This window comes from Pteropus alecto, unplaced genomic scaffold (genome assembly GCF_000325575.1).
Source record: "Pteropus alecto unplaced genomic scaffold, ASM32557v1 scaffold206, whole genome shotgun sequence".
NCBI lineage: Eukaryota > Metazoa > Chordata > Mammalia > Chiroptera > Pteropodidae > Pteropus > Pteropus alecto.
The window spans coordinates 1028236-1038995 of record NW_006438906.1 but is presented as its reverse complement, the minus strand read 5'-3'; the positions used below and the strand labels follow the sequence as shown (position 1 = coordinate 1038995).

Sequence of the window (10760 nt, the reverse complement as noted above, 5' to 3'; positions counted from 1 at the left end):
CTGGTAATACTTTCCTGTGATATCTCCTTTCCTGAGAATGAGAGAGAGGGCTTCACACAATTCCTACTGGTCAACCAGGAGAAGGGAGCAAAGAAATAACCTATACCAGGTCTCTTTCCAAAACAGAATGAGTCCCTCTGGACACTCATTGCCCAGGGAAGAACTAGAAACAAGGAGGAATGTGAGTGGGGTATCCAGGGCTGTGAGACTCTGATTAGAAACCTTGTACAGGGTGATTGGCTGTCACTATAAAACTCTTAATGTTTTTTGGCTGCTGCATCAGTCCCTAGTCAGCCTCTACCTCTCAGACTTCCTGCTCCATCAGATGCTCCATTAAATTGGACATAATGACTAAGAGACTAACAGCTATTAGGTTGGGGTGGTAGAAGTACAGCACTCTTGTGGGCAGGGGCAGAGCCCAGGGGTGGGTTCAAGTTTGCAAGAAGCAGCTCTCAACCTCTGTGTGCCTTCCTGGCTAGCTGGCTCACAGTGCCCACAGTGCACGCACTGTGTTTGCTTGGAGCATACACACACAGTAGCTCATAGTTTCTATAGTATAGTCTCTCTGCTGTGAAGAGAGAAACTAGGAGTGGAGATCCTGGGCAACAGAGGAATGCTAAAGTACTAGAAAGTGCTAGCTGTGTTCTAGCTCTCATAGGTTTTTTAACTCGGCTGCAAAGAGAAAGGGCCTAAGAGTGTTAGAGTAGAGCTGCCCATCCCATTCCTCCTCCAACCTCTTCCAGCCCACAGCCCAGCTAAACAGGAAACCAGGGTTGGCTAACTGCCAGGGCCCAGGCTGGGGTATGAAACTCAGGTAACAAGTGAGAAAGACCCCCTCCAGTATAGAAAGATGTTGCTCAGAAATCCCTGGGAAGGTAAAATAAACCCAGCTTCTGCTGCATTCTCTCCCACAGGAGGAAAAGACTAGAGCTTCCCCAGAAAAGGTCAAGTGTGGCCCTAGCAAGATTCACAGAGAGCAGACCTAGGAGCTTCATGAGGAGAGACAGTGCTGTCTCAGTGAGAACAGGCTCCAAGTAAGGATCTTTCCCTCAGAAACACAGGTCTGTCGTGAAGCAGGGTTGGTATGTGTGGTCTGAAGACTTCCTACGGCCAAAGTGGTTGATAAGAAAGGAAATGATGGTATAGGATAAGGGCAGTGGTAGAAAAAGTAGATCTAAAGGGGATAGGGCTAGAGATATCTATGATACCTGTAGAGAATGAGGCAGAGAATTGACAGGGGTTCTTTGTTGTCCAGATGTGAAGGAAACTCCTGATGAAATAATGAACTGAGGCAATTACCATTAATGGCTGCTAAAAATATTAGGTGGAAGGCTGAAGGGGAAACTCTGTGATGGAGAGATCAAGCTAACTACACCACTAATCAATCTGAACATCACAAAAAATAGGACAACCATATGTCCTGTGCCTCCTGATGTGATGCAATAGGGAATACATGGCACACACTCACAAGTATTCTTCACAAAAAAAGTTGAATATGAATTTGATCAAACCATGAGATCTAATCACCAATTTGCAGAAATACAGGAGACAGATGACTACAGATGAAATAATTATTCAGAGTAATCCAGTGAATAGGGTATAGGTAAAACAAGATTTGTCCTGGGTTATAATTGTTTAAGTGATGAGTACTAGGGGGTTCATTTCACCTTTTCTCTACTTTGTATACGTTTGAAATTTTCCACGACAAAATGTTTTAAAAATTTAAAGAAAGTCTGCAGTCTGGAAACTGCCTCCTTCTTTAGCCTATTGTCCTGTGGGAAGAGTAGTAGCAAAAGTAGCATCTTTTTCAAATGTTTTTTGAGCCCTAAGAGCTGGCCTTTGGGAGCTGATACAGAGGGACACCCTCCACTAACATCAGTAGTGAGGTGCTCCAGGAAGGCTCCATTCTACCAACAGGGCTCTGCAACAGCCAAGGCAGGGAGGAGCAGAAACAGGGCCTTCTCCAGTCCAGGCTCACTCAATGGAACCCCCTCTGGGAATCAATGGGAGCATAGAGCACTTCCATCTCTAGCCTAGCCTCATCATGGTCTTGTCAAGTAGCTCAAGGACTCTTCTCATTTGGTGATGAGAAGAATAAACCATCTTCTCACCATCTCCTTATAAAAGCTCCCACGGGAAGCACTGACAAAAAATGGAAACCACCAACCCTTTAATCACCATCAATGCCTAGATCACAAATGATACGGTAATTTGTAGTTCATTTTCACATACATGATCTTATTTATTTTATAAATAGTCTGAAAGAGGTTAGGAGCCTGACCAAAGGTCATAACTAAGTGGTAGAGATGGAATGTACTCAGCCAACTTTCTACCACCACTGTACACAGCTCCTGCCCTGAGGCCCATGTCCCTCACTAGTTCGCCCTGATCTCCACACCCTCTCGAAGATACTCAAACCAAGCCCTCTCATGTGAGTTCCTAGAAACTGACTCACTGCTGTAGTTCAGCACCTCGCAAATAAAGGATCTGAAACATGAGGTTCCATCAGGAAGTTGATTGGGAGACTGATAGATGGCCAAACCTTGGTTCCTAATTGGTTCCCTGTATTGCCAATGTTTGCTACCTTGAATACCGCCCTGCTCCCGACTTGGTTTCTCTCCATGACTCCACATAATTTCCACCCCCTCCTCCCCAACCACTAGCTGCCACCAGCTCCCTGCCTCATTATTCCCGCTTTGGGAAAGGAAGGCTTCCTGGAGAAGAGGAATTTATATGCACCCCCAAAGAGTGAGTAGAAGTGGAACAGGCAGAGAAGGAGAGGGGAAAGAATTCTTAAGAGGAAAGGAGACCTCAAGATGTCAATAGATGAGAGAAGGTGAAGGGCCTGGCTGGACCTACTAGAAAGAAAGTTGACATTAATAGTAGAAAGTATGGCCAGTTAGGCAGGACAAAAGCATAGTGTAGATGCCTCAAAAGCCAGTGGAGAAGTTTACATTGATGCAGAAGAACTTAATTAGGTCCCAAATTGAAGGAAATATTATAGGCCTGGGAGTCAGGATGCTTGGGTTCTAGTCTAAGCCATACTAACCTCCAGCTAAGTAATGGCAAGCCTATTTACCTTTCTGGGATTCTGCTTGCATATCTATAAAACAGGCAAAAATGATTTTCCTAATCTTCTTCACAGTGTGGTTCAGGTACTTTGGAAACATTTTTTCATCTACCTTAAAAAGGAATTTAAGGTAAGTATAAGACAATTGCATCGATAAACTTTGCACAAAGACAATGTATTAGGGCCATAGGACAGGTAGAATGGAGGGTTCACACTTTATTGAAAGAAAGAAAAGAATGTATGAAGAAGCTGGAATTTTGTGAGAGGTCTTGAAAGATAGGGAAGATTAGCAAACATATTAACGGAAAACTAGAAAAGTGCTGCTTATACTAAGTTTCGCAGAGGATTTTGGGGGCATGTTTATATTGCATACATATAATAAGCCATGTTTACTGCTAGAATGTTGTTACTAGCTCCAACTTTAGAAAGAATGTGGCATTTTGCAAAGAGTAACATGTCTGCCAGGTGCCCTGGCCTCTGGCTCAGTTTAAGAACTACCACCAGGAATGAGAGGCAATGAAGTCAGAGGTGAAAGCATGTTCACACTCCTACCCAATGGCTCTGGTTCTTCCCTGTGAAACCATAGGTCATACAAAATCTAACCATCTTTCTTTTGTTAACTCCAGTCCTTCAGGCACTTGAAAACCTTAAAATGCCTTCCCTGAGACTGTTTTATAGTAGGCTGAACAGCCTCAGTTTTTCCAACTGTTCTCACATGATATGGCTTTGATTTCTTTCATCACTCCAGTCACTTCCTCTCTTGAATGATGGCATCAGCATAGAATGCAGGGCTTCAGATAGCACTGACCAGTACACAGTAGGACTATCACCTCCTAGGACCTAAACTTCATGCTTCTATTAATGCAACCCAACAGCACATTAGCTTTTTTGGTGGCTATGTCATATAGTACACTTACATTAAGTTTGCTGTCCATATAAATGATAGCTCTATTTGAAGATTCACCCTAGCCTACCCAATCACATAGCCTCACCTAGATTCTTATTTAAATTCCACTTTGCTGAATTTAGCCAGCTACCTGTCTGAGAACACGAGTCACATTACACACATGTGGTATAGTTTCTAATAAGTATGAGATCACCACTTCACTAGCCCCAGTGGACCCTTACTTTATTTGCAGCCAGCCTAGCCCAAGATGTCCTTCCAGACTCTTGCCTTGATTTTACTCTGCTAGGGCAAAGGGCTACCCTATTTCAGATGTGTCCTGAATTCAATATAACAATAGATACAGCTATTAAATATGATCGTGAAACCTCAACTGACAATAATAGAAGTACAATATCAGTATCGGGGAGAGTGGCAGCCCCACAGTAATCTGTGCTGCTCAGATCACATGGAGTGGTCTGTGTCTAATTCCAGGGATGAGAAACTCAAAAGTATCTGCTAAAACAGCCAGGATGACTGGGGATTTGGAAACCAGTTTCCAGGAAAATGGTAGAAGAAAAACAGGACCTATTTAGCCTGGGGAAAAAAATAGTGCTAAGGCTGTTTAGCCCACAGTCCGGCCTTTCCTCTCAGGAACTGCTGGCTTAAGGGTCTCCTCTCATAGCCTACTCCTTCTCCTTGCTCCTTTGGTCAGGGCTATAGTTTCTTCTTAAGTTTGGCCAACCACTTATGTGATATTTATGAGATCTCTTCCTGATAATGCCTATTGTCCCCTTGTATCTGTTCAATGTTACTCTCTCTCACCTGGCCTATCTATTTCCAAAGGACTATTAACTTTTTATCATGTCAATACTTCAAAAACCCATGCTGAAGATCTGGGTAGAAAAGAATAGTTTTCTCCATTCATTTCTTAAAGAGCCATATCACAAGACTCCAGCCCCTCAGCGAAGCAGATTGCTGAGCTAGCTAACAAGAGTCTTCCTTTCCTGTGTTCTTTGCCTAGTATAACTATAATGATTCAGAGCTGCCAGGATGTCAAACAGAGTACTAGAACTGACATTTCCCCTGCCGAAGACCATGGCAGACATGGAGAACTAACCATGTCACTCTTTCTCAGTGAACTAGGACCTTAACATATGCTCTAGGCAGCCATTACTGATCAATGGGCTTACGGATGAAATCTGCTTATCATCCATACTTTATGTAGCGCATGGAGTAGGCTACATTACATATATGTAAAATGATTGTATAGAACTGCCTCTCGAGCTGCTGTGACCAGTGGGGTCATTTAATGGTACTGCCAAGGAAATATTGAGACACCCGAATTAAGGAATCAGTTTTTCAGCTTAAATTTCAATTGAGATGGGATTCTTCATGATGAGAGATTTTGATCATAATCTTTATATTCTTTCCTGCTTAGCAGAATGCAAAAGGGCAGAGCACAGCTCACAGGTAAAAAGAAGAAACAAATGAGGCATACAGCAGCCACACCAAGATTAAAAGTAAAGTACTAAATGGGTAAAGTATATAGTATACGAATAAGATCTCAATAAAGTTGTCTAAAAAAGTTAATGGTGAAAATGCTGGTTTCACTAAATCATCATTTATTAGAGGGACTTGAAGAGAAAGAAACCCCTCTTTAGCAATATCTTGAGAAAAACTAGGCACTTAGTATTTGCTTCTGCACCTGACCAAAGTTCACTGAGAACTTTCTACTGATGGCAATAAGTTCAAACGCTGACACAAAGCAGCAACATCCAGTTAGAGACTAGCATGGGGCAAAATGGTGTGGGTTATAAAAGAGACTCAAAATAACTGGGAAGGATATAAATCTAGACTGGATCAGAAGAGACACTAATTTCTAAGCCAGAGTTTCCCAATGAGTATTTCATGAAACACATTTGTTTTGTAAGGTGTTAATAGATGTAACATGAACAAAGTTTCCATAGTTACATAATCTTGAGGAACATAGGGTTAAACAAAGCTGGAAAGGATTCTTTACTGCAGAACTTCTCAGAGCTTTTAAAATGCTAGTTAACATTGTGATGGGATAGTGTGTAGTGTTTCCCAAAGAAATTTGTCTATAGATCCTTTTTTTCCTTCATAAAGTATCTCAAAGGACCAATATTCTTAAGAATATACTATAGGAAATGCTAGTCTAAGCCATGCTTGGCTGAGGCTTTTACCAATTCCTTTACAAGGATAAAATTGGAAATTAATATGGGAACTATAAATCATTTATAGCTTGTACATAATTATGTTTAAGTTAACTGCATAGTAAAATATATATGGTTCCCACTCCACAGTTAGGGTGCAGTAAATTCAATAAATCTTAGTTAAAGTACCCCTTCAGGTATTATTGTAAATAGATAGATCAGGTGGGCTCTGATTATGACAACAAAGAGTCTGGTGATGAAAACGGGCAAAACCAGGCCAGGAACCACAGTAGCTGGACTCACTTCTGCCTGGGTGTGGCTTCTTGTCATACTTATACTTCTGAATGGTAATTCAGAAAATACCCTTTATGGCCATTATTCCTCCTCTTACTTGTGCACACACTCTCATACATCATTATCATCATCATCATAAAAACTTAAAATTGACCCTCAAGAAGCACAACCATCTCATCTTCAATTTGACATCTCTGAATAACTACAACAAATGCAAGTACATATTTGCTTGAACTGGTTCCTAAGAATGTAAAGTCTAGGGAGAATTCCTACAGGCTCCCATCTATCCTAGCCCTAGGCCAAACCCTCTGGGCATCCTCCCTAGATGACTTCGCCACACCATAGCCCCTCCCTAAAGCCCAGGAGTTCACTAGGCTGCCTCACAGTGAGGCCTTTGAGTCATGAGCCAACTTCTGAACTCCAGAGCAGAGCCAGATCCATAGCTGGTTCCAGCTCCGCCTGCTTCCTTCCTTCCTTTCTCTCACCCAGATGGCCAGATTCCCATCAGAGTCTCCTTAGGAAACAATGACTTGACAGCCTGCTGAGCCAGCCTCTTGCTTCCTTCAACCGACACCTCTGGGTATCTGCCCTTAGCCTCATTCTCCCCTTCCCACCCCCAGTGGGGCTCTCTGCACCAGTTTTCTCAGGGTCTGCTGGAAGCCATGAAGCAGCTAAGCCCAAGAAGCTGTCTCCCCTGACTCCTTTCCAGACACAAGGCTCTATCTGCCCTTTCAAGGAGGGGTGCGGGTCCCTGAAGCTAATCAGGTGCCAGTAAAGAAGGCTCTGATTTCCATTTCTGTTTACTCTGGTCTATAGTCAATCAAGGGCAGCAGGCAGCTGCAGGCTGGAAATGACTCAGCCTGCCTACCAGCTACCATGGAAGCACCTACCTACAGAGGCTACACTTGGGGCTTTTAGTAAGCCAAGTTACCTCTGAGCAATCTCACCCCAGAATCCTGCTCCCTTGGCACACCATGCTTGGAAGATAGCAGCCTGGGTGCTGCTTCTACCCCAAGTGCAGTTTTCCAGGCTGGTCTCGGAGAAAGGTGATATGTGTCCTTTTCCATTCTGACTCTTGCAGGTGAAGCACTAACTCACACAACCATTCTAGAAGAAATCAGTTAAAGGGTCCAGCTCAGCCCATCAGTCAGAAAACCATAGGTTTGACCAGAACGATGCTTAAAGTCCAGGCCAGAAACTGCAACATAATACACTCTCAGCCAACGATTTTATTTTTCTTCATCAAAGTGCTGCCAGAAAAACAAAACAAAACAAAACAAAAAAACGCAGTGGCTCCTTACTGCCACCAATTTGCTTGCATTCATCAAAGCAGGTTGCAGGGGGAAAGTATTCATTGGCAGGCATTTCTCAGTATCCTTTTTGAGGCTATGGGGACAGTGTCATCCTACTCTTTTGTTTTCTAGGACTCTGAGTCCTCCATAACTCCAAGAATGCAGCTTCAACAGCAGAGCAAAGGAAAACGGCAGCATTCTCCCATAGAAGCAGTCCCTGAAGCCAAGAGATACACAGGCTCCTGAATATTCTGGGGTGGTGCTGGTGCCTCTTGTCAAAAAATCTGGGGGTTATCCTCGACTCCCTACTTCTCCACTCCACCTCCAAACAGGTACCACATCCTGCCTATTCCACTTTCTTAGTATCTGTATATATGTCCCCTCCTCTCTTTTAGCTTTAATGTAGGCCTTCATTATCTTGCCGGAATTATTATTGCACCCACCTCCACTTTAGTTTTCCAACTTTCAATCTTACCTTCTTTAATCTCTCATCCACTACTGGAGTGATAGTCCTAAACTCTAATTTGATCATGTTATTTCCTTAATTAAAATCCTTTGTTCATTCAAATGCATCCTTTTGTTTCTTCTTCTATGCGCTTTGCCTGGAACTCTTGCCCTTGCTCGTCTTATCGGTCTGCCAAGCTTCCAGCTCTCTTCTAAGAGCCAGTTCAGGAATGACTTCTCTGTGAAGGCTTCCCTGACCACTTGATGAGAGCCCTTTGTGTTTTCCTTTGGCACTGCTGAACTTGGTTCTTCCTTTTTTCAGTGCTCATTACCCTGCAGCATTTCAATCCATCTTGACTGTACATATCCCTGGTGCAAGATTCTGTGTTATGGAGCCTAGTACAATATCTAGCAAAAGTAGGTTCTTAGTGTTTGTTGATTGAGGAGATGAGTAGTAAGGGAGGAACTAGGGCCTTTCCAATATAGGAAAAGAGAGAAGCCTCTTCTCACAACCTGAGAAATGCTACTAGGTCATAAGCCACATGGACCCACTAAGGAGAATCCACCCTTAAATTGAAAAGTCATCTGACTACAAGAAGGCAACTTAAGGCTCCCAGACTACAGAATGCATGGAGGTCAATTTTCCATAGTGGCTTCTTGCTATCTTCACAGTATTTTCTTTGCCACTTTCAGCAGCTGCTGTGGCCCACTCACTGAATTAATGCCCTGAGTGTCAGGACACAGGAAGAGTCTGATGGTCAAGTTCACATGGTCAAAAGGTCAGAACCTCAGCATTTCTCATTCTCTCCCAAGGGAAGCGTTACCCTTTCTCAGGTGCACCCACCATTGATCTCCCCTCTTTCCTGACATGTATCTATCTACAACCTTCCTGTAGCCTTTGAGCCCATCCATCTCCTGGCCACTCACTGGAGAGCTCTCACTTGTCTCTGTCAGTACCTGGAACTGAGCATATGCTCATGAACTAAACAAATGAGTTAACAGATAACCTGGGTTTCAGGGAGGCCAAACTAGCATTTCTCTCACATGTACAGAGACCCTGTTTGGTGTCATATGCCATTTTTTGGTCTCTTTGGTCTCTGAAAGCACAGGAGGCAGAGTTTTGCCTGACACAATTAAGTGCTTAAAAGCTCCATTTGTTTGTTTGTTTGTTTTGCAACAAATCTCTTCCTCTCCAGTTGCAGCCAAAGAGAAAGTATAGACTGTGAGGCTGCACCAACCAGCCCAGCAGACAATAGGGCCAGAGAGTTTACCCTTGCTGCTCACACAAACAATACCCAAAATTCAACACAGTTATTCAACAGAGAGCCTTGGAGATCTGGGTGCTTCCTTAGATTATAGTGAGTTATGTGGCTTGGATACAGAACTGACATACAAGGTGTATCTATCCCTGGCAGTTTCTTTGGAAAAGCTGTGCTCAGAAACACTAGAATTATCTAGGAGATAGATACAGCAGGAGTGGACCCCAGAGATAGGTCTCCAAGAAGAGCTCTCATTCCTTTCATAAAGAAAAAGACCCTGGGGAACTCTCAGGGAGAGGCCCAGGCCTGGTTCAGCTGCTGAGATGCAACCAGGCCAATTAAATAATTGGTGTGATGGGGAAAAAAGGGAGGCCACGCCCTCCAGCCAACTCCCACCCTAGACAGAAGGCTCTATGCAGCTGCAACAGCAGCAGCAACAACAGGGCAGGGATTTCTTCCTCTTCCTCCCACTAAGCTGAGAACTAATGCTTAAATTAGCACGTTAGAAACACACAGATCTGCTGGCTGTGCCTTCTCTTCCAGCTTCTGCCACTTCTCTAGGCCTCTTTTTTAAGCTTGAGTTTTTCTCTTAAGTAAGCAATAAAAAAATAAAGATGCTTTTCCTCTAGAGCTCATCTTTCCAAATAAGGCATGGCCTTTGGATTTTTCCCACCACTATAAGTAGGGGAGGGTTATTTGATGATGGAGCCCATGTGACAGACATGTGTAGTACAGCTTAGTCCAAAAAGAGGCAATGATGCTTACACCAGCATTGCCTTGTTTCCTTTAGGGTTTAAGGAGACAGCCCCCACTCTGCACTCAGAGGGGCTCGCAGTGGGGGAGTGAGCAAGAACAATACACTCTGAGTTTCAGGAAGGCAAGGCCATATCTTTGACTATGTTGCTAACAACTGTGTCCCCAATACCTAGTGTAGTATCTGGAACAGAGTATATATTCAATAAATATTTAGTGAATGAATTTGCTGAATCAGTGATATCAGGTCCCTATGATATTCTTTGGAAGAGAGAGTGAGGAGCTATTGTTTAAACTTTAAAGAGATAATTTGTCTTCATTTCATAAATGGGAAAACCAAGTCCAGAGAAGAAGAGGGACTTCCTAGAGGTCTCAATAAATAATGGCAAGAAATGGAATAGGGTCTACGGCCATGCCACCCTGAACAAGCCCAATCCTGTCTGATCTCGGAAGCTAAGCAAGGTCGGATCTGGTTAGTACTTGGATGGGAGACCACCTAGGAAGACTAGGTACTGTAGGCATACAAAATGAAAAATAAGGGATTGTAAGCTGACAAGGTCCTTGCAATCTGTGAGGTCAACCAAGGGT

At 43.4% G+C, this 10760-nt stretch overlaps 1 protein-coding gene and 1 pseudogene across 7 annotated transcripts in view; one reads left to right on the top strand and one right to left on the bottom strand.

Annotated features, from left to right (window-relative positions):
* FAM219A (family with sequence similarity 219 member A) overlaps positions 1-10760 on the bottom strand; it is a 46101-nt gene that overhangs the window by 32306 nt on the left and 3035 nt on the right. The gene's annotated exons all lie outside the window — the stretch shown is intronic.
* Positions 10575-10693, top strand: LOC112483172 (annotated as a pseudogene).